Source organism: Lygodium microphyllum, chromosome 23 (genome assembly GCF_053477565.2).
Source record: "Lygodium microphyllum isolate KBCC chromosome 23, Lygodium_microphyllum_v1.1.10, whole genome shotgun sequence".
In the NCBI taxonomy this organism is placed as follows: Eukaryota; Viridiplantae; Streptophyta; class Polypodiopsida; order Schizaeales; family Lygodiaceae; genus Lygodium; species Lygodium microphyllum.
In genome coordinates, this window is record NC_141157.1 from 52,031,697 (window position 1) to 52,057,586 (window position 25,890).

Here is a 25,890-nt window from a genome sequence, read left to right on the forward strand (position 1 = left end):
GAAATTTTTTGGCTTGAAGTGAAGAGTACTACTACCTTGCAAATCATTTGAATTATATGGAAAGCTTGTTAACACAACTTATAGGAATCAACTAAAAGAGGGATGAAGACATTTGCATTGGTGTACCACTTGAATATGATCATGTGTCTACCACACTGATCAACATGCCAAAGCCAAAGCTAGTGGAAATTATAGTCTATGGGCCTTAAAGAGGAAAAGAAGATAGAAAACAAAGGAGAAATAAGCACCTCAATAGGAGACCAACAACTCCTCTATATGAAGGACAAAGGAAAGAAGTATAAAATTTGTGATTTTTGTAAAAGACCTAGACATATTGAGAGTTTTTATCATGCTAGCAAAAGATCTCAAAAAATATACCTTACATAGTTGAAGATGAAGACAAAAATAAAGAAGATGAAGAAGAAGAAGAAGAATAATAATAATAGTAAGACACTCAAGAGCAAGAGGATATGATCCATCAATCCTTCTTTTGCATCTCAAATTTTGATAGACTCTTTTAGATTTTGTGTGCGTACTTGCCTAGTGTTCCTTCCATAAGTTCTTTTACTTCTCATGTAACACATGTACACCAAAGTCTATACAGATAGTGAGGCCTTTTGACAACCTCTAGCTTTATATTGTTTCTTTTCCCATGTCTACACTTAACGGTTCTACTCATAATAGCCTCTATATGCTTTTTTATAGTTGTGAGTGAGGAGGTGTTGAGGAATGTGAAATCACACCTACTTTGTAGCCTTTTTGTATGGAATAGCAAGGCAAAGGATCATACTAACAATAAACCTTAGACTAGGTGAGTTTGTGCATGATTAATTAAAACCACGGTAGTTGAAATACCATGGTCCCTTTCAATCTTTGCCACTTACCAATTCCAACTACTATAAGCCTATAATAGCGACTCATCCTCACACTCATTTTATCCCATCATTTTCATTCAGTTGTACTTGCATTATGCTTCAATAATATCAATTGTTCTCTTTTGTCATTACTTATGGCTCATTATGATTGTCTTCTTGCTCATCAGTGATCCACCATAGCATGCTTCTCAATATTTTAATACATGCCCCACTTCTAGAGATGCTCCAAGATGACCCCCTTGAAGAGTAGCCCCTCAAGGATGGCCCCCCCCAAACAAAGGCCGACGAGCTGCAACTCTAGAAAAAGCCCCATCATACTGAGCCTCTCCACACCCACAAGCCCTAGCCTTGCCACCTCGAGTCCCTTCATGCCCTCTAGGATGAGTCCCTCTTGGAGGAGCCCCTCCATGTCGAGCCCCCCAAGATCAAGCCTTTCCACATCGAGTCCCACCAAGAATGAGCCCCTCGACGTATACTACAAGATACAAACCTCGTACCGACATTCAAAGTGATGAAAATGTTCATTAAATGTTTTTTTTCCCTTTCGCAAAAAACGTCGGTACTAGCAACGCCATAGAACAGTTGCTATTATCGTCACTATATGCGTCGCTAACTACGTCACACGATGCATATTGCGACGATTTACGAAGCTAATAATGACGCATGCAGTAAATTTGCGACACTAATAGCGACAGTGAAAAAACATTTGTGGCAGGGCAGAAATAGCATTATGTGCTTTATTTGGGTCATAGAAAAGAGTTACAATAAATTGTACAATGCTCATCTCCATGAAGACAAAGTACACTTGAATCCATAATACTGATACATAAAATAAATACAAGCTCACGTAATGAAAGCAATGGTACAATCATGGCAAGATACAAAGGATGATAATAAGATGGTGCATAGAAAATGCCTACATAAATCACATGAACAAAAAAGAAGAGGATGTGCGCTCCACGGATCCAAGGGTGAGCTATAGATCCTTGCCATCAGATTGCTTTTCTTGCTGCAAAGGAGCATCAAATTGACTCTACAATAAAAGAAACAACTACACATCAGTCCACCATAAAATAATGCATTTTAATTAATTTTAGTAACTACAAACAAGAAAGATGGGTGACTTACTGGGCCATCACATCCATACAATCCATCAATCAATACAATGAGACCGTGTCTCTCTGCATATTGAGTCTCTAGGCCGGTGGGATCATGGCTTGTAATGGAGTGCTGCAAAGAAAACAAAATACAACTATTAGAAACACGATTGTTAGTACAAGGGATGTTGCAAAAAAATAAGCAAGCAGAAAAATAAAACTTAGAAAGTCCTCCGGATCAGTCATATGGCTGCCACTCCCAAGATAATCTAAAGCCTCCTCCCTGAGTCGCCGCTAGTCATCTGTGTCTAGCCGCTCGAGCTTTGAGGCCCGCTTCTTAAGTGCCTTGCATGCGTTCATCGTCTGTGTGACACGTACGCATGCATGCACTCCATCATCCAGCCTGTGGAAAACCTATCTATTACGGCAAGTACCGGAAACTCCTCATGCAAGGATGCTACTATGTAGTCCTTGCTCCCCTCCGGTATATTCTTCCAATGATCCAATATTTTGTGCCGAAAAACTTATTGGCACAACTCTCTCATATGAGCCATCACCCTCCTCCCCTCATTATTCATGATGATGGCTCTTGTCCTATCATCTACAAGGTATCCATACCCCTCTGGTGTATGCCTAAGATGTATACTCTGCCACCTAGAACCATGCTATTGGGCATATGAAAGAGACCCCTGTACATTTGGTGTACCTATTACAGGGGTAGTATCTCACGGAGTACCACCCATAGGGGTGCCACCTGCAAATGACTAAGCAAAAGCTGGAGTGACTGGAGTAGACATCCCCGCAGGTGTGACAAATCCCATAGGTGATGCAATATGACGAGATGAAGGCACTGTGTCGGTACATCCACACTAACCACCTGAGCCATGCTCTCTCAAACTTGCACGAGAGTAAGGAGTAACACCTATATCTCGAGCCGACCGCGGGCTCACTGCATCCACGTCTCCGCATCATCCCCCAGAACCATTCCCTCCCTCCAGCCCAAGTTTGCAGCGTTGACCTCGTCTAACTGGAAACCGAAGCATCAGAGCACATGAAAATAGGTCTAACAGAATGGCCTAATGGTGTCAGAGATAGCTCCTGGTCTGCTATATTTATGAATTGAGCCATTTGATCTGGAGACATATGTGTGAAGATCTCCTGTAGCTCCTCGTTGCTCAACCCTTGACTCATCGTGTGGTTCCAAATATCCACAATCATCACCTACACAGACAAAAAATGATGTTACCATAATCAATATAAATCAAGCAAAGAACAGTAACATAAATCTTCAAAAAATGATCTTACTTAAAACACATATCTTATGTACCCTTATAAGCAGTTTCTCAACAAATTGAGTAGGTGGATACTCCAAGTATGAAGTTCCCTATGGTCCCATATCAATCTCCTAACAAAACTCTGCATATAATGGAAGATTGATAGATAGGTCACCAAAAAAGGATGAGTCAACCTCATTCTCAAAGAATTCTTAGACTCCTATATTTCCATCATTGTTTTCCGATTCTGGCTCCTCTACATGCTCGAAGCTTTCAGTGCCCTCTACCCCTTGCAATATCGACCGCTCTATTTACATACTGTCCTCATCTAGGATGGGAACATTTCTTTAATCATATACTCTCGCAATTCGGGGAGTTGAAGGTACAACATATCGGCATCGAGGTTGTCAAGGATTTGGATAGAAAATTACATGTTCAAAATCACGTACAAGAGAGATTTAACTTTTGTGGCATGTACCATTTCGTAATAATTTTTTTAAAAACATGAGTTATGCACATGGTCAGAATGGGCCAGCAATACAAACGTATTGTGCAAATCCGTCCATATTTTTTCGGAATCTATTTCGAGATATCCAAATGGACCTCGTCCGAACTATTGCCCATCCCCTTCAAGTACCACTTTGAACCACTGGAAATTGAATAGGATCATGGAGAAGCTACGATAATCCACCGTGATAATACTATGCAAGTTCCCAAAATACTCAATGTATTGTGGAGCGTATTTTATCCATATGCTCCACACGAAAATGCCGTTCGTGCGACCATGCTACACTATATATTTTGTATTGTACATTGAAACAGTCAATGAGTTACAAGCATGAGGTAGCTACAAGCGACCATCAGCACTCAACTGCAGCCAAAGCATTGTCCAAGAGTTTACTGTTCATAATATAAATCATGGGATTCTTATGAACACAGAAGAACTTCACTGGGAGTTATATGAGGAATTTGTATACAAAATTCAGACATTGTTATCCAATAATTAACTTAGTTACATAAGTTTTTTTGTATTTAGCATATAATTTTCACTTATACCATGTATATTGATGAAAAATAAGTCTATGGGAATCTATAACTTGGTCAACTGGAAGTAATTGACAGTCCTACAGGATAAATTACATTGATTCAGGTGCAAAAATATGGTCAGAACTCAAGAAAAATACCAAAAGTTGGCAAAAGTCCACTAAGTTCACAGGGGACCTGAAGTAATAGACTTAAGTGACCAGCAAGTGACCAGCAAGTGACCTGGGTAGGTCAAAAAGTGACCTGGGCCTAAGCAGGGAGTAGCCTGTATTTTTTAGCACAAAATGCGGCTGCACAGTCTAAGCACAATTGGAGAAAGTTGAAGCTATGGTGCATGCTGTGGAACATGCAAACTGAATATCAACAAGCCCAAAAGCTGAAGATGTAAACACAGTGAGAGCTCCACTTCTCTACCATTTGGTCTGACGAAAATGCATGTTGAAATAGTCTATAAAAGGGAAAAATGTGAGAGAAACGGATTCAGCCTGCTCGTATGCACGACTTCTCTCATTTTGTCTACCTCATTCTTGGTCCAATGAAGCCCGACTTGTACCAAGTACTTGAGTGACTTGGGGGCAAGCAAAGGGTGAGGATTTTGAAGGTATATGGGCTGTTATGGGCTCAAATAACCAGTCATAAACAGGGCAGTCCACTGTTATTGTCCATTTTTATGAGCATACAAGAGATTTATGTGGTTGTAATGGAAGGAAATGACCTCTTTTCATCAGGACTTTGTTCATTAATTATTAGAGAAGCTTCTTCATGAGTTTATGCACTCCTTTTGAGCTTGATTATGGGCTGGAATTTTCTGTTTTAAAACAGGGCTGAAGCTAGAATTATGCTTCTTCAATTCATTTCATGTATCTTTGGCCCAAATCTTGAATGTATTTGAGTCTATCAACATAATACTTGTTCCAAAGGGTTGAAATTCATCTATGTACTTGAAATAAAAGCCATTAGAACTTGCATTTGATATTCATAATTGAATTGAGAATCTGAAAATATCCTTTATGATATGATGTATGTATCCAGAGGCATTTGATGTAATGAAGATAGAGTTATTTCTTCTATTCATGTATGCTAAATACGTAGAGAAGAAGCTTGAATTCTTCTTCTGTACCTAAATCATTTCTAAATCATGGATCTTATTAAACCCCAATCTATTTCCCCTTCCTGAACTTTGAATCCTAAACTTCTCTTCTACACTAAAGCCCTGGTGGTAGAGCTTTAGCCCTTAACACGATGACAGTAGTGAACCCGACGTGAAGGTCCGCTGCGGAAGAAGAAGTCCAGTGGAAGAATCATCAAGTTTGGGAGGAGATGCCTTACAACAGTTGGTTCGTCTAATGCAAGAAAGCCAACAACAACAATTGCAATTTCAGCAGCAATTGCAATTGCAACAATAACAGAGACAAGAAGAAGAGCGGACAGATGCTGCTGCCATTAAAGCCTTAGAAGCAATTGGACAAGAGCTCAAGCAATTTAATGGGAAAAATGTATCCTCTTTTATCCGCCTTTATACTGACAAGATGGTCTTCTTTGGAGTCCCTCAACATGCCTAGAGCCATTATTTTGCCCATCTGGCTGTGCATGGTCTCTAGGACCGAATTCATGGTCTTTTCCAAAAAGATGCGGGATGGACTGTGTTCAAAAAGGCTCTTTGAGAAGAAATTTTCCTTGAAGATTCTGGCCTTATGACAAAGAAAGTCTTCATAGAATGGGTCGAAAGGCCAAATAAGGGTCTAACCGCCACTGCTCTTCATCGAGAATTTGAAAGAAAATTTGCCCAACTAGATCCTGATGACCAACAAGGTATGGAAAGTCAAAAAATTGAATTATTTCTAAAGGCTGTAGATTCTTCTCTTCAAGAGAAATTAACTGATCGACTTGAAGACCCTGACTCTGAGACGGAATTGAAGAATGCTTGGAGTGTCAGTGAAGTAATTAATATGATTGCTCGAAGAGAGCGAATGTGCCTAAGATGGGGATCAACCCCTGCAACAACTGAATCTATGAAGGAGCCTGTTCTAGTTTCTCGACCTTCTGTCTCTATGGCCGAGCAACCAAGAAATTCTGTTGTTCCATCTCCAAAGAAGGATGTCATGGACGAGCTAATTAAAAGCATGCGGGATCTCCATCTTAATCTAATGGAGATTAATTCTAAAGTGGAAAGGCTTGATGTAAAAGTAGAAGAAAGGGGTTGGTCAACTGCCCAAAGACCTGTAGGAGAAGGCTTCAAAAGACGCTGTATTTGGTGTGATAGCCTTGAGCATGACAAGAGGGAGTGCGGTGCATTTCGTGAAGCTGAAGCACAAAAATTAGTCTTTTGGAAGAATGGTAAAATTCATGCAACCGAAACTGGGCTTCCTCTTGAGCCAAACTTCGGCAACGGTGGCATGAAGAAAAGATTGGAGGATTTGGCAACAAGAACGGCCTATGCAGCTGTTGATGCAGCAACCTATGGGCTGCAAATTGAGTCAACTAATGAAATTGTTAAAGCATGTAAAACTAATGCAAAATCTAAAGTGTGGATGCAGGCCTTGGATCGCATGGAGCAAGGCAAGGCAACTAAAGATGATTTAACCGCTGCCAGTCAATGTATTCGAGGAAGAACTGGTTGGACTGAACCTGTGGATTCATTTTCAGCTTTTGCCCTGTTAACTGAAATTAATAATCAAGAAGCCATGATAGAAGAAAAAAGAAGAAGAGAAGAAGATGTTGCTGGTCCTTCTTCTTCAGGATCAACTAAACGCATAACAAGAAGTAAACCAGACTAACAGAAGGCTGCTGAAAATCCACCACCGCCAGAGTTTGACATGGGATATGCCGCTCAAGCAAAGAAGATAGAAGGAAAAAGAAAAAGAAAACATCGTAGTTTACAAATTGCAGTCTGACATAGAGACTGCAACGGATCTTAAATGGATCCTAGAAGAAAGAATTCTTGGAAGTAGAATTGAATTTACATTAGGTGAAATTCTCGGTATTGCAAAACGAGGATTTCATGATGTAATAATTGATGTAATTAAACGAAAAAGACAATATGTTGGTGAGGAAACTGAAGAATCTGTACATGCTTTTTTGCAAGTACTTCATGTGTATTTGCAAGATGAAGAGAAGCTGAAAACTCAAGGAATTCGATTAGAGGCAATCAAAGAATTGATTGCAGCGATAGAAGCCAAACATGAAGACATTTATGAAGCAGAAACTGAAGAAACCATTATGGTGGGGACTTCTCAATCTAAAGTGCAGCCAATGCATAAGAAAGAGGCTCTTCTTCACAACATGCAAGAAGAAAGTGAAGCTCACTTTATTCCTAGTAGTCACTACTCCCGTACCCATTCGGCAAGGGCGACTACTGAAAATGTTGTTAAAATCAGTGAAAAAGAAACTCCATGCATTGCCCATATAGACCATGGTTTGGAAATTAATGTTATTTCAAGAAGTCTTTATGAGAATGGCGGATGGCCCATTGATGTGGACCCAGGATGGCGCATGAAGGCAGCCAATAACTCTTCTGGCGATCTTTATGTAGCATGTCCTTATGTACAAGTTACTATTGGTAATGTAAAAGATGAATTTCATTTCTTTGTTCAAGATTCCTGTAGCTATCCTATCATTCTTGGACAACCATTTATTTCCGAGTCTCATTTAGAGACAAAGGCTCTTGATGATGGTTCATCATATGCTCGGATAAGAAGAAGGATAATGACAAAGCTGTCCAATTCCTGACTGTTTGTGTTGATCGCCATCAGAATAGGGATCGATTGAGAGATCATCTTGTTCCTCCTAATGCCCGAGAATTTAAGGGTTTTCAGGTAGCGCTGTTATAAGTGGAGACTATGGTAGTGCATCATGTCACAAAGAATTGCCTCCACATATAAAGAAGGCAAGGCCAAAAGCTGATTTGCAAGTTTTTACAGCCAATAGTGTGGGTAGTTATAAACAATTTTCAGCCATGAAGAAGGCTGAAAGAAAGCATTTGTGTCATATTGAACAAGAGTTGAAGAAAATTGATGTTTTACCTAAAGATGCAGAAATTTCAGGACTATTTTATGGGCTGAATTATAATGATACTATGGCTGAAATTTATACAGCCGTTCATGCAGAAAATGAAACTGAAAATCAGTCCATACAGGTATGTACATTGGATATGTATGACATAATTCAAGAATTTGCAGATTATGAAGCTTTTGGACAGCCAAACAAGGATGAAGTAAGAGTAGAAACAAAGTATAAAACAATTGATAAAAAGGTCAAGCCGGTAGCTACTTCTGTACCGCCTGAAAGGGAAGGACTGGCAGAAAGGGTATCCAAATAGCCAAGCCTTCGTGATCCTAAAGAAATTGGCCACCAATTTACAACAGAAAGTCTACAAAAGCTGAAAATTGGTGAAGACTCTTTCCTCTTGCCGACTCAAAAGAAAATCTTCATGCAGATGTTAAAGAATCATGGCAAAGCCTTTTCATTTCAGCCACATGAAATTGGCTGTGTGGATCCAAGCATTGTGGCACCAATGGTGATTTTTATGGTCTCACATGTTCCTTGGAATCTTAAACCAATTCCGATTCCAAGGGCTCATTTACCTAAGTTATTAGAACTTCTAAATGAAAAGATTAAATGCAAATATTAGAGCCATCTTCAACTCCATATTCCAACCGATGGTTTACCGTACCTAAGAAGAATGGATCTTTGCGATTCATTCAAGATTTACAACCCGTCAATAAAGTCACTATTAGAAATGTTGGATGAGGGCCAATTGTTGATGAGTTTGTCGAAGCTTTTGCAGGTAGGGCAATCTATTCCATGGGAGATTTATATTCAGGCTACGACCAATTTCAGCTTGCTTTGGAAAGCCGAGACATTAACACAATGAAGACACCTCTTGGCCTAGTCTGCATGTGTACTCTACCTCAAGGGGCTACGAATTCAGTAGCTCACATGATGAATGATATGCATAAAGTATTGAGGCATTATATTCCTCAATTAACTCTTCCTTTTCTTGATGATGTTCCAATCAAAGGATGTGAAGTTCATGAGAAAAATGAAGAACTCAATGAACTTGGATGTCGAAAGTTTGTTTCTGATCATATTAATGATTGTGCTCAAATCTTGTCTAAATTAGAAGAAGTCCATCTTACTCTTTCAGGAGCTAAATCTGTTTTTGGAGTCGAACAAGTCCTTGTGGTCGGACATATGTATGGTCCATATGGCCGAAAGCCTTCTCCATCCAAAATAGATGCTATCAGCAAAATGCAGGAAGAATGTACAAATGTTTCAGAGGTGAGAAGATTTCTTGGTGCATGTGTCTTCTACCTTATTTGGATACCACATTTTGCTCATGTTGCTGAAAGTCTCTATCAGCTGCTAAGAAAGGGCCAAAGGTTTATATGGGAAAAAGAACATACTCACGCTATTCGGAAACTCAAGAAAATGCTGATTTCAGTCCCCACTTTAAAGTGGGCTAATTACTCTAATGGAAAGCCCATTATACTCACAGTAGACACAAGTCCTATTGGAATAGGATGGGCAGTTGGTCAAGATGACCTTAAAGGCAACAGATATGTAATCCGCTTTGGAGCGAAGGTTCATAATGAATAACAAAGAAGGTATGCTCAAATGAAAAGAGAACTTTGGGGAGTAGTAACTGCATTAAAATGTGACAGGAAGTACTTCATGGGCACACACGTTATAGTTGAAACAGATTGCCTTCCACTCTTGGGCATGATCGCCAATTGTTCCACTCCCGACATAGCCATGCTAAGATGGATAGCCTATATTAAATCCTTAAATCTTGACTTGAAACATATTGCAGGTAAAGATAATCTAGTTGACTGACATGCTTTCGCGTGCCAGATATAGGGATAAAGAAGAAATGATGGATGAAGAAGAATCAGAGTTTATCAATGATGCTGTTAATGCAGGTACAACAAAGATTACAGCAAGTACAACAAGCTCACCCGCTAAAACAAATTTTACATCAGCAAGGAAGGATAAAACAACTAAAGAATGACAATGGATAGCTAGTAAACAACATATTCAATGTTTTGTTATGGTTTGTTCACACTTTAAAGAAGAATATTATGCAGATGATTGGCTAAAAATTGGCCAATTTTTGAGCACTATGACAAAGAAGGAAGATTGGACTAATGAAGAGTTCAAGAGAATTAAGAGAAAAGCTTATGGTTTTTTTCTTAAAGATGGTTACCTTTGGAGGCATGCGAAAAAGAAAGGAAGGGCGCCTGTTCGTTTCTTAGGTGACAATAAGACTCAAAGACAAGTCATGCAAGAATCTCATGAAAACCTATTGGCTGGTCATAGAGGCATATGGGGCACTTTTGCCAAAATAAAAGAGAAGTTTTGGTGGCAAAACATGTATAATGACATTGAGAATTTTGCTGAGTCTTGTCATGTTTGTCAAATGTACTCTATGGTAAAGCATAGAGATGGGCTTCAGCCTACCTATCCTTTATCCATTCACTATAGATGGGTTATTGATTTAGTAACCATGCCTATAGGAATTTGGAACATGAGATATCTAGTACTTGCTAGAGAAGATCTCACAAATCAATTGGAAGGAAAAGCCTTGACAATCAAGTTTACTCATGTTGTTTGTAGATTTTTACTTGAAGAAGTATTTTGCAGGTATGGATGTAGTGCTAAAGTAACTGCTGATAGAGGAGAATTGGATGTTGATGAGGCTCGCTATTTCTTTGCTCAATTGGGAATTAAGCTATCTCTTACTTCAGCCTACAACCCTGAAGGTAATGGTAAGAGTGAAAGAGGTCATCAACCAATTCTTAAAGCTTTAGCAAAATTATGCGAAGGAAAGATGAGGGAATGGCCTAAAATGCTACCATTTGCATTATGGGATGATAGAACTACCCATAGTGCAGTAACAAGATATATGCCGGCTGAACTTATATATGGACAGCCACCTATTATGCCTATTGAGGAATCCATTGTCACATGGAGTATCTTACCTTGGGATGAAGGCATGAATAGAGAAGAGTTGCTGTCTCTGCGCATAAGGCAACTCGAAAGAAGGCCAGAAGATGTCAAAACAACCATTGAAAGGCTGAAAACGGCAAGATTAAAGAATAAGAAGAGGTTTGACAAGCATCATTGACTCCGTCCAAGAGCTATTCAAGAGAATGATTGGGTACTTGTCTATGATAGCAGCCTGGACAATCAATATAGTACTCATAGGAAGTTAGCCAAGCAATGGTTTGGACCATATGTTGTAAAAGTAGTACATAATAATGCTACTTACTCTTTGGCTGAAATGGATGGGACCATGATTAAGATACCAATAGCTCGGAAACGAATCAAACTCTTCAAACGAAGAGAATCTTCAACTTATGAACTTGATGACTTAGATATGAGCCCTCTACTTGAAGACATGCAGGAAGAAAAAGACTTAGAGAATGAAGATGAAGATATATCAGAAGAAGACCCTCCTTGACCTGTAATCTTATGAAATGGCACATGTCGGAGGATGTGCAGGTTAGGAGGGGGTGAATGTCAAAGAGTTTACTGTTCATAATGTAAATCATGGGATTCTTATGAACACAGAAGAACTTCACTGGGAGTTATATGAGGAATTTGCAGTTATCCAATAACCAACTTAGTTACATAAGTTCTTTTGTATTTAGCATATAATTTTCAGTTATACCATGTATATTGATGAAAAATAAGTCTATGGGAATCTACAACTTGGTCAACTGGAAGTAATTGATAGTCTACAAGATAAATTACATTGATTCAGGTGCAAAAATATGGTCAGAACTCAAGAAAAATGCCAAAAGTTGCCAAAAGTCCACTAAGTTCACAGGGGATCTGAAGTAATAGACTTAAGTGACCAGCAAGTGACCTGGTAGGTCAAAAAGTGACCTGGGCCTGAGTAGGGAGCAGCCCGCATTTTTCGGCACAAAATGCGAGTTGCACAGTCTGAGCACAACTGGAGAAAGCTGAAGCTATGGTGCATGCTATGGAACATGCAAACTGAATATCAACAAGCCCAGAAGTTGAAGATGTAAACATAGTGAGAGCTCCACTTCTCTGCCATTTGGTTTGACAAAAATGCATGTTGAAACAGTCTATAAAAGGGAAAAATCTGAGAGAAAAGGATTCAGCCTACTCTTATGCACGACTTCTCTCATTTTGTCTACCTCATTCTTGGTTCAATGAAGCCCGACTTGTACCCAAGTACTTGAGTGACTTGGGGGCAAGCAAAGGGTGAGGATTTTGAAGGTATATGGGCTGTTATGGGCTCAAATAACTAGTCATAAACAGGGCAGTCCACTGTTATTGTCCATTTTTATGAGCATACAATAGATTTATGTGGTTGTAATGGAAGGAAATGACCTCTTTTCATCAGGACTTTGTTCATTAATGATTAGAGGAGCTTCTTCATGAGTTTATGCACTCATTTTGAGCTTGATTATGGGCTGGAAGTTTCTATTTTAAAACAGGGCTAAAGCTAGAATTATGCTTCTTCAATTCATTTCATATATCTTTGGCCCAAATCTTGAATGTATTTGAGTCTATCAACATAATACTTGTTCCAAAGGATTGAAATCCATCTATGTACTTGAAATAAAAGCCATTAGAACTTGCATTTGATATTCATAATTAAATTGAGAATCTGAAAATATCCTTTATGATATGATGTATGTATCCAGAGGCATTTGATGTAATGAAGATAGAGTTATTTCTTCCGTTCATGTATGCTAAATACATAGAGAAGAAGCTTGAATTCTTCTTCCGTACCTAAATCATTTCTAAATCCCGAAACTGATAAAACCCTAATCTATTTCCCCTTCCTGAACTTTGAATCCTAAACTCCTCTTCTGCACTAAAGCCTTGGTGGTAGACCTTCAGCCCTTAACACGACGACAGCGCCTCCATCTTGCCTACCTCCTTCAAATCCATTCGTGCCCCTGCAGTGTCTCTCTTTCATGTGATCATTGGACAATACAAGGGAATTGTGCATTTGCTTCTGTTGACATTTGTGTTGCTCCAACTCTTTTTCTTCACTCCAAGGCTTGTTTCGAGTCCACATTGGCCCTCCTTTGTGCACTCCCTACTCTTCAGCATATGCTATGACCTTCTTCAGTCAGTGTGAGCTAAGAAATTTGTGCCTGCTATTCAAGGGATTCTCCTAGTTAAACATTGCAGCTCGTGATCGAGAGCTACCACCTAGGCAACCCCCACAAAGCCCTCGACCTCCTCGTCCTCCCGTACCACTCTCCCTCCTCCCTCGACGTACACTACCCTTTACCTCACTCAATACACGTGCTTCTGTAGATGCACGTGCTTCGGCCGATCCATGTACCTCAGCTGATCCCTATGTAGGCAAAGATGTGATAGGTATCCCAGACATCACACTGAAAACCTCCTCTGCAGTGGGAGGGCGACCAAGATAATTGGTCATCTCCCCCATGAATTGCTCCTTGTTGAATGGGGTGTTGGAGGATCCAGGATTCCACATCTACACAAGAAAAATCATATTACCCTGTGCAGATAAAACATATTACATGCAGCATCTATACCTGCGTCTCTGTGCGCGTCTATACCTCCGTCTCTGTGAGCGTCTGTCAGCGCATCTCTGTGGGCATCTGTCAGCACATCTATTTTCGCTGTCGTGGAGTTGACGCAAGGGCTGCAGAACACGGGGTTCAAGGTACAGCAATGGAAGAGACTAACAAGAAGAACTCAAATTTTTTATGTCAAAGTTCACTATATTGCTTGTCAAATGAGTTACAAGAAATTCATGTTCAGAATAATCCGAAGTATCTCATAAACTATTTACATTCAGGTGTATGTTGACAGTTGCAGTAGGAAGGGAAACACTCTTCACATCAGCATGTTCATTTCGTAACTTGGCAGTTGCTAGATCAGCAGAGAATTTCAGAAACTCCAGAAGAACATCTCCATAATGAGGTCAAGTCCATCATTACTTGCTGAAAAGATATCAGCAAGTCTTTACAACTTCCATCTTTTGTTGATTGGATTCATGGCTAAAGAAGAGGGCAATGTCACAACTAAAAGTTCAAGACATTGGCACTTAGACTTGAAGAGCTCAGCTGGGCAGCAATCCCTGTGTTAAATTCTTGGAAATCCATACATACAGTGCCAATACATTGAAGAGTTCTGTAAGCAATTAGTATAACATACAAAACTGCATTCCCTCAGGCCTGTGATATCTTCTGCTGCATTGCCTTAAGCTCTTCCTTCAAGTCTACTTTCTTATTCTTTTGAAGCATTCTATCTCCCACAAGCATGTCAATCTCTGTGGAATCACCTTCAGCTGCAAGGACAATAGCTTCCTGAAAGATTGAGCATCTCCAGACCCAATATTCACAACAAGGTAAGGGTACAGGGTCAGGTTGCCTTCTATCAATACATCACTTTCACAAGGACTCTCAGGTACTCTAGTATTTCTCACACTCTTTGTTTCCTTTACATACTTCTCCTTCTCACTGTGAGGATTGAGAGCAGGTTCCTCCAGTTCATTACCAAGTAAAACCTCATCTTCTCCAGAAGAACCATCACTCTCGGAGGTGCTCTCTTCTGGTGACTTAATAGGACGCTGAATGACACCCCCTTGGAAGGACCCAGATAAATCTGTCCAACCACCAGTTTCATTCGATTGTAGTCACGTAAACAATTTGAGTGGAAATTCATTCTCTGCCGTGCTGCAATGTTTCTGTATATAGCCACCTTCACGGCCAATTAGATTCCAGTGGTCATACCATTCAAAGCACCTCCATACGGTTGAAGGAGCTCTTTACTGTCTTCGAATATACAAAAGTGGCTATCAGGGCTGATAATCAAGAACCACATGCATGAAGCCAGCAGACTCACTAACTGTTGATTTCTGGAGGATCAGCAGAGGGGATACAAGGATTAGAATGCCATACTCTCCTCTAAATTTTATAAAGGGGTTCATACACTCTTGTACCAAACAATAGCAAACAGATCTTACTAACACAAGAAATTAACTCAGAACTCCCTACCACAAATCAACTCCCTACCACAAATCACATGAGCTTGACTTGTATAACTCATGACTCTTGAAGGCTCTTCAAGGTAAATACAGGGATTATGGATAGGTCGAGGAGTAAATATGAATCTGTATTCCTTTTGCTTTTCTTCTAAGTGGCTGTGCCCAGACCGAATCTCCCATTTTGAGCTGTTGTATTACTCACATCTGACTGATGATGGCCAAAGTAGCCTGCATAACTCCAATAACACAATAGGAGTAGACAACAACCCTTGTTGTTGCCATAAAAACTGTATGCCATCTAGATCTCCACTTTGTTCTTGTGCTCCTCCGCGAACATTCTTTCCTGTTGATGCTTAGCCATGCGTCTTCATGAAAATCTTGCTGGACTATGAGCACCAGTTGTACGTGAACAACAGTAGCAAGGCCAATTGCAATGTGGCATTGGATCCACTCCACCCAGTTGTATACGTACGTACACAGTATCAATGATGCCACCTTATCTTTTTCACAACTGTTGGTCGTCGCCGTATGGTCGAGTACCATTTCGGAGAAGATCTGTCTACGCAATCACTCCAAACGCCATTGCAACCTTCTCTCTTGATGGAATCTCGCATGTTTTTTCTAATCCACGTCGCCGTGATGGTGATCCATCTACTGCACACAGTGTGATTTTATGCAGGTTGCAACTTCTCCTTTGGCTTCTTCTACAGAGGAGTCTTCCTTGATGACGTGCATGAACATACCTATGAATAAACGTCCTCTTTCCCAGTGTCGCAGCAGACAAATCTCATGCTTGCCTTCATGTTTTTCTTCAACTATGTGCGCTAACTCTGCATAGTGCAATCTTCTCTCTACATCTCCTTGTTCGTGACTTCCTCTGCTTTTTCTCTCCTTTCTCCCCCAATTAGCATTGCCCCCCCCTTCCTTTTCGTCACACGCTCCTCTTTTCCCTCCCTTCTTAGCTTTTTAAATCCCTCATTAGCGACACTTTCGTCTAGTCTCTTTGCCAATAATGGCATGAAAATCTCTCACCAGCATTGGATAAGGGTGAGATCCAGTTACGGACCCTAAAATATAGTGTGTAGTCTCTACATTTGTAACCCAGTATCTTATTGCTTCTGATGCCACATAACATAGGCTGAAAGCATCTCATCATATTCGCCACTTTTGTCTCCAACTCCTCCCCACTATACTCATACGCATAAAATAAATGTAATCACAACAACTAAGTATGTACAAAGTACCAAATCCCATGCACAACTTTTGGGTGGTTTACACACTTCGAATGCGCAGCAATACGACACCGCGTCTACAGCTGCGTCTACACTATCATCTGGACGCACTAACAGATGTGCACAATCGTACCATTTCTTCTCAAACTTGCTTAAAAAACAAAGCAAAAAAACGTCCATAGATGACAAGATCCATCATGTGGAGAGAGACAAACAAACAGAGAAAGCAAACAAGATTGAAAGAGAGAAGAAGAACTCACCTTCTTTGCTTGTTCCAACCGGGTGGCGGCTAGGTTGCAAGCTCCTTGTCCTCCTTCTCCCTTCCCTTGGTAAGTTGCTTGAATCTTGTTCTCTTCCTTGCTGTTTGGCTCTTGTTCTTTACACTTTGGCTCTTCTTTCCTCTTGTCCTCTTTTTACTCTTATTTCATTGCTTCATTGTGTTCATGAAGTGATAGATAGACAGGAGTAGTGATGTCGAGCTCGAACTATAGAAAACATGCAAAAAACGCAAGAAAGCACAGGTTTGAAAAGAAAGCCACAAATTTTTTTAAATTTTTCTATACTTGCCTGGCGCGTCTGTCAACGCGTGTAATGGCACATGTATATGTGCAGATAATTCCTGTTACACGCTCTTACAGACGCGCAGGAACAATTTAAGGAATCAATGCATGCATTTAGGGAATCAATTGACCTATGTGGTGACATATATAACAAAGCTTGAGGATAAGAGATAACACATTGGCAAGTCAATTGGCACATATGTGGTGACTTACTAGACCATCCCACTTACAATTGCATGCAAGTATCAATAGGTGGATAAAGCACGAATAGTTTTTAGCTAGAGAGAGATAATGCAATGAAGGTGTACACGAAAGAGATAGAGAAATGCATATTATCCATCATTCAATCAAAGATATGTACATGAAGTGACTTGATATAGTAATTAAAGTATCGTCATTTTTAGGATGCTCCATTGACTTCTGCAAGTTCCTATAACCTTGAAGTAGAATATAGCCAACCACACTGTCCATGGAAGGAAAACTTGGCCTCATAAAATTAACCAAGTTAATTTACTTATACATTTCATAGATAAGAGATTTGTAGTTGGCTTGTTGGTATTAGTCACCAACAAGTGGACACACTAGCTAAAGATGATGAAAAGAGGACATGTGCACATTGGTTACATGTGGCCCACCTTATTTAAAATTATATGTGAGCTATAAGTGCACCTTGACATGATTGGAATAGCTTGCATATGCACAAGCCAACTGATTTACATCAATCTACTCATGCTATGAATTGGCATGCATGGCTAGGTTAAGTGCACAACATTAAATGAGACATGTGAGTGTATTGATCAATTCTCTCTCTCTCTCTCTCTCTCTATATATATATATATATATATATATATATATTGCAAATGCACAAGTCAACCTTTGATTTATATATGCATCCAATCATCATGCCCTATCCAATCACATTTGTATAGGGCATGATTGGATGTATATAGGGCATGAAATCACATATATGTAATTAGCTTTGAATGATTGGATGTATATTTGTAATACTCAGAACGAAGTAAAGTTGGTAATGTATATCATGTCCTATGCATGTATATGCCCTATACATGTATATCATGTCGTATATACATGTATATCATGTCCGTATGATCCTATACATGTATATCATGTCCTAGCGTATGTCGATCCAGGTGTAATTATGTCGTATATACATCCAATCATGCCCTATTCAAAAAAATACTAGCTGTTAAGAGGTTTGGTCATATTCAGGGACTTTATGAGAAATGAAAAATATGTGCATGTATTTTTGCATCTATAAGCGCATTTATTAGCGCAAAAATATAGATGTGTTTTTTATACTAGCATGAATAGACGCGCCGATAAACGCGCTTATAAACGTGCCCGCTTTTTCGCGTATACAGTGTGAGTCTATAGGGCCTTTCTCTTGTAGTGATATTATATGTATACTCTCATCCAAATATGTCAAATTTTATAATTGTCAATAAATTTTCTTCTAGACAATGTTATGTTCCTCACATTCTGTAACGTGTCTACCTGTTCGCTTCAGGACACGTCTTAGTAGCCCATTGGGAAGAGGGTCTAGAAAGCTCCACCCGGCACTCCCATGGAATGTTATGGGGTTTGCGATCTAGGTCTTTCTGAGTCTGCCACGTAGCAGAAGTATTCCGGCCATTCCCACTTAGGACCGACCTGAATCAATGATTCTTCTAGTGGTCAAATTCCTAGAGAGTGACTAGCATCGAACACCAGGCAAATTACTTTATGCAAAAACGTCAGGGTCGAAGCGGATTCATGCTGCATTTGGTTCAAGGAGAATGGAAAATGAGAGGGAATGCAAAGCTCGACCTCTTTGCCCATAAGGCATAGTCCCATTCCGTTCCCCTAAAATAGCATAAATCGGGGTTCTAGTATCCTAGACTCTAGGTCAACTTCCTTGCTATTCATTTCCTTTGCGAAAAATTTCCTGCTCTCGATATCATTTTAGAAAATTTCCCGGCCAATCGGGACCACCCGTTCGCAGGACGGACCCATGACCACATCCACTGCACTTTTCTCAAGGTTGCTTTAGTTGTCTAATTACCTACCACACTTAGTTGGACATGCAAAAATAGCTTCCTTAATTAGCCAATTAGTCACCGATTCCTTCACGTAATCTTAGCACTTGACATAGAAAAACACTTTCAAACAAGTTCCTTTACATCAATTGACCTCATTTATCTTTGGAATACATCCAACCCGAAGGGTAATCCATAATCTGCCCGAAGGCAATCCATAATCTGCCCGAAGGCTATCCAACAATCCACAGGGATTACTAATCCAAGATTCCGCCCGTAGACTAGTATGCGGGCCTCGAGATCCAATCCTGAGTCATCTCGGCCTCTTGTGTAGGGCCCAGAAGGCAAAGAATTTACGGCAAGAGCCCCCCTAGCACCCAAGCATCCTCCAGCTCCAAGTAGTGCCTAACGGAGAGACCTCTTGCGGCGGGTTCGGTTCACGTTCTTGGTGCGGCTAACAACCCCCTTGGTTAGGGTTAGGCAGATAGTTGGGGGTAACTGATGCTGCCTCTCCCTTCAGGCCTTCAACTTAAAGCATTAATTATCTTTCCATCCTTAGTTCATTGATCAAAGCAATACAAAGAGTGCTCCTAACTTATACAAGGACAAATAATCTAGTGGTCATTTTATTTGGCCAACTGCTAAGGAGTGAATCCTTTCCTCCGAATGCATCCAACATTCGAATCGGGATCAATTGCAACTTGGCAAGATCCTCAAGGGTTTGTTTGTTTACCCTTTTGTCCTTGGGTTAGGGTCATACCTTATTAACCCAAATTAACCAACACCTTAGGTTTCATAAATTAAGACAGTGAATCTTGGCGATCATGTTACTCCAACTTGATTGATCCTTTGCGTACCAAGCAATACATAACTTCCCTTAACTTGGCAAATCAGCCCAAGAAAGGTGATGTAACACGATGACTACTCATCCTCTTGCAAGTTAGACTTGCGCTAGAACCTGCCAACCTTATTCCAAGGAATGGCAAATCTATCTTGTGGTGAAATCACAAAGCCATGCGACATTGCAACTTGTTGCACAAGTGTTGCACCTAACTCATGGGATCATTTTACCCGTTGAATGGGGTTTCTTGATCAAGGAATTTTTTTTGGACAAGATGCAGGGTTTAGGGTGTCTTCTTACCCAACCCAACCCTAATTGTACTAGGCCGTTCGGTCCTAGGGTTTTCAAACCCAACCCTAATTGTACTAGGCCGACAACGTTCGGTCCTAGTGTTTCCAAACCCAACCCTAATTGTACTAGGCTAACAATGTTCGGTCCTAGTGTTTTCAAACTCAATCCGAGTTTTAACATTAGGTCGGTCAATCCTTAGGGTAGAAACCCCAAATCATTGTTTTCATGGGCATCCAATTGACCCAAACATTCTGTGAATGTGGGTAGGACCTTTGGGTTTGAGGGTTTTGAACTTGGCATCCAAGTACGATACTAGGCTGCATTTCTAACGTGCCAAGCCCTAGCTAGTACTTGAGGTGTTTATCGAATCAACTAGTTATGCCTATATGAATCCGTAACGATTATAATATTACAAGTGATTTAGCTAAATTGATCTACTTGTCTTGCAACAAGGACGATCCTTTCCTAGAGATGCTATACTTGTTCTTAAGGTGTAAATAGTTGCAAGACATCACAATACATGTAAACATGTGATTCATTGCAACTATAAGGATTGCAATTACCCTTCTCTTTCCTTGCTAAAGTCGTGACGAATGACAATTTTTGGAGAATAACTTACATAGAACCTACTAAGATTTACATCAAGGAACTATGCCTACAACATTTTGTTTAAGCATTTGAATTTCATGCTTTGATAAGCCATGCAAGCTTTCCTAAATGCAACTCTTGATGAATGATTTTTTCGCATGACGAATATGTAACGTGCAACCCTTTTCTAGATACAACATTCTTAATCAAATTCATGTGACATGCAACCTTTAATCCGTTCGACAAACATCTTCGCATGCAACGTGCAAGTCTATGGTCCCATTTCCATGCTATGCAATTTATTTGGACAACATCTAGCAGATGCTAACGATTTTTTTCCCATGCGAATCACAATGATGAGATATTGCCTAAAATGCGACATACACTTATTCTTTCCATGGCCAATCAAAAATGCACTTGATAATTTCATCTTCTACCCTAAGCAATATGCGCTTAGGCTCATTACTTTGGAAATGCACCAAAATGGCAACATGCAACTATGCTTGTAAGATGAATAAGCAATTTATATTCATAGATTCCCTATGAATTTTAAACATGCCCAACGCAGAATTAACTTTCAAGAACCTGGGTTTGTGGATCCGTGGGGATGTCCACGTGTAAACTTGGGCTCGAATCTTCCACGCGTGCGCCTTGCGACTTGGACTTTGGAGCCATCGTAGATGTAGCGTGTTTGGACTCCGGATTTGCCTTCGCCCTTACGCGATGTGTGAATTCCCTCCAAGCTTGGTAAATAGCCTCAAGATCTACTCTCTTCCCCCGTGCGTAGGAAAATCCTTCACCAAAACGCGTTTTTTACAAAACCCTGAGGAGGCTCGTAGGAATGGGGCTTATGGGATCCCACCATTAGAAGCTTCTCAAGAAGCTTCTAAGAAGCTTCTGTCTTATCCAGAAAACATGGAGGGGGTAATGATTGATTGGAAGATGATGACGAAAAGGGGGGGTAATTATGGCAATATGGCGGCGGGAGGCTGGGCAGCGGGAGTAGTGTGGTGTATGGTGGCGACGTCGTCACGGCGGCAGCGTTTCCTAGCAGCACAACGACCTCTTTCCTTCCCTTATCTCCTAAGTACGACAGCCTCCTCTCCTTCCTTTGTTCCTCCTCTCCTCAGCTTGTGCCACAGGGAGGGTCATGTGTGGTGGCGAGATAATGGCGACAGCAGCATATTTCATCCTCTCCCTTTGATCGTGCAGCACCGCAACCTCTTTCCTTCTCTCTCTGATCATGCCTCTCCCTTCATTCCTCCAGCACGGTAGGCTCCTTTCCCTTTGTCTCCCTAGTCATGCCTCCCCCCAATGCCTAAGGGGAAGGTTATATAATACTAAGGGGGGGGGGGAGATGGTAGCCACCAGGTGGCCTATGCATGCCTCTCCCTCCACATGCTCCCCACACACCTCACTTACTTCTTCTCACACTCCCTCTCCCCGAGCCATGCATCGGCTAGGGGAAGGGATAATTAGTAAAAAAAAATTGCCTAAATTCTTGCCATTTTCAATTTTCCCTTTTTTCCTAGAAGGGAGTTCTCATGCGGCTTTGCAGTCTTAATCCTTGGCCTCATTTGCACAATGCGAATGGCCTCGTTATTGCGCATGCGGGGTAACCACTTGGCCACTGTCATTAGTCAATGCGGGAGAATGCTTTTCACATCTTCTACGCGGGCGTGCAGGGGTCAAGTTGTATAATATTTTTGGGTAGAAATATTACATTCCCTCCCCCTTGGAGATATTGAGATGTCCTCATCTCGAGAAGAACTGGGGGTATTGTTGGTTGAGTGATTTCATCCATCCAAGTGGCATCCTCCTTGGGATAGTCTTTCCACTGGACGAGGCATTCTCTCAAGGTTTTGGATCTCAATTGTCTCTCCCTAACATCTAAGATCTTGTCAGGCCGTAGCTCAAGGACTCCTTGGCTAGGCATTACAACTTGTTGGTCATCAAGTACATGACTAGAATAAGGTACATACTTCTTCAGTAGGCTGATATGAAATATATTATGAGTCTTTAGGTTCTCAGGGAGTTGAAGTCTATAAGCATTAGGCCCTAGGCACTTAAGAATCTTGTAGGGCCCACAATACCTCGGACTTAGCTTCTTGCATTCACCTAAGGATAAGAAACTCTTCTTTGGGCGAACGCGAATGAAGACCATATCTCCTTCAAAGAAGGTTCTATCTTGATGTTTCAAATCCATGTATACCTTCTGTCTATCCTTGGCGGCTTGGATGTCCTGCCTTATTGACTTCATTTGGTCGTCCATATCTTCCAGCATTTACTTTGAAGCTTCAACTCTTAGGGTTGGATCTGAGAAGTTTAAAGGACTTCGACAATCGTGCCCATACAATGCTTGAAAAGGGGTCATATGAATGCTTTGTTGGTAGGAAGCATTGTAGGCAAACTCAACCAGCGGCAAATATTGAATCCACCTTTTGGTTCAAGGCATCAGTGTGCTCTTAGCATATTCTCAATGACTTGGTTAACTCGCTCTGTTTGGCCATCAGTTTGGGATGGTAAGCTATACTAAAACAGAGTTGAGTCTCAATGGATTTGAAGATAGCTGTCCAGAAGTGTGATGTGAAGAGAGAATCATGATAACTAATGATTCTTCTAGGTAATCCATGCACTTTGAATATCTCCTTGAGGAATAATCTTGCAATGTCTGAGGCTTTATAGTTTGTCTTAACAAGAATAAGATGTGTAACCTTGGTGAGCATATCCACCCCAACCATAATGGAGTTGTATCGTCCCTGAACTTGGGGTAGGTCAACAACAATGTCCATACTAATGAATTCCCATTTCATTTGGGGAATGTCAAGTGGTTGCAACTTTCCTGGAATTTTGACACGTTTGGCCTTAATGCGTTGACAAGACAAACACTCCATGACATATTTGAGAACGTCACCTTTAAGCCTCTCCCAATAGTAGCTCTTTTTGACTGCATTGAGGGTCTTGGCATAGCCAGGATGTCCTAAAAAAGGAGAATCATGAGCTTCCCAAAGTATTTTTGCTTGAGTTACTGGCTTGCCGATATACATAATCTTGTTCTATAGTAGACAAGTCCACTGTTGATAGAGAATTTTTGATACTTAGCCTGTAGCTTTGGTTCTTGATCCTTGATAGGGATCTCCCTTAGCATCTTCTGATAGGTTGGATCATGGCATGCTTCTTCTCTAGCTAGCTCAAGTATTGGGTTGTTTGGCATAGATACCTTTGTGGCTAGAGATCTAGTTGTTGATGGATCTTGCAAGATTAGAGAATTTAGAAATGCCTGCATTGGCAACCACATTCCCATTTCCATGCCGGCATTTGATTTCAAAATCATACTCCTCCTGCACTTCAATCATCGACATTGCCTCATGTTGAGCTCGTTCTAGGTAAAGATCCACTTGTCGCTTTTATGATTCGTCACTAGGGTAAACTTGTTACCTAGCAAGTAGTGTCTCCAAAGCTTGAGAGCATGGATGACAGCTAACAACTGCAGATCGTGAGTAGTATAATTATTCTCATGGCTCTTCAGATTCCTTGAAGAGTATGCTACAGGATGACCTTCTTGCATAAGCACACATCCAAAGACAAGCGTGCTAGCATCACTTACTACTTTAAACTCCTTACCAAGATCCGGAAGTTTCAGGATAGGTACTGATACCAAGCTTTGCTTTATTGTATCAAAGCTAGATTGTTCGATAGTTGACCATGCAATTGATGTTTTCTTCTTCAGTAGATTTGTGAGAGGCATTGCAATCAAATCATAGTTTTTGATAAAGAACCTGTACCATCCTGTCAATCCAAGAAAACTGCGTATTTCTTTGACAGTTGTTGATATTGGCCATTCCAAAACATCTCTCACTTTGGCCGGATCCACTGAGATTCCTTCTTCTGATACGATGAATTCCAGATATTCAATCTAACATTTGAAGAATGCACACTTCTTCATCTTAGCATAAAGCTCCTTGGCATAAAGCTTGTGTGCCCTCATTGTCTCAAGGACAATGCAAAGATGGGGTTCATGATCTTCTTTCTGCTTGGAGTAGACTAAGGTATCGTCAAAGAATATGAGTACGAAGTCATCAAGATATGGCCTAAAGATATCCTGCATTAACCTGTTGAAGGTGGCAGGTGCATTTGTTAGCCCGAACGACATGACTAGGAACTCAAAGTGTTTGTATCTTGTGTTGAATGTCGTCTTTGGAATATCTTCCTCCTTGATCCTTATCTGATAGTATTCAGACCTGAGATCAATCTTGGAGAAGATCTTTGCACCTTGAAGACGGTCAAGAAGTTCATCTATTCTTGGAATAGGATATTTGTTCTTAATGGTTGATTGATTCAACCCTCTGTAATCGATACATAGTCGAATCGTTCCATCCTTCTTCTTCTGGAACAGCATTGGAGCTCCCCATGGCGAACTGCTGGGTCGGATGTAGTCCTGATCTAACAATTGCTTGAGTTACTCCTTCAGCTTAATCGCTTCCGGGATGGACATCCTATATGGCCCCTTTGCGATTCGTGCAGCTCTTGGCACTAGCTTGATTTCATGATCAACTTCCCTTTGAGACGGAAGTTTTGTCAGCTCTTTAGGAAATATGTCCGCATACTCCTTTAGCCATGAAGGTTATTCACTAGATTCCTAACTCTGATCTAGCTTATTAAGCTTAATCAAATAGACAGGTAGTCTCTTCTTAACTCCCTTTATTATCCGAGATGCTTTGGCCAATTGAATTTTCAGCTTTCCAACCTCTCCTTGAGTTGTGACCAAATCCCCTTCAAAATTTCGAAAGGAAATTTGGCCCTTTCCACAATGAATGTGGGCATCATTAGGTTCAAGCCAATCCATTCCGAGCAAACACTCATGGATACCTAGGTTCATAACCCTGAATCTGACCGAAGTCGGCTATCCTCCTAGTAGGAATCCCATATTACATCACATGTCCACTTCGTCTTTTAGCCAAGTGACCAAATCGCTTTACTTCTTTATCAATATTCACAGTCAAGACAATCATTGATAAAAAGAAGTCTTATTTCATTCATATGG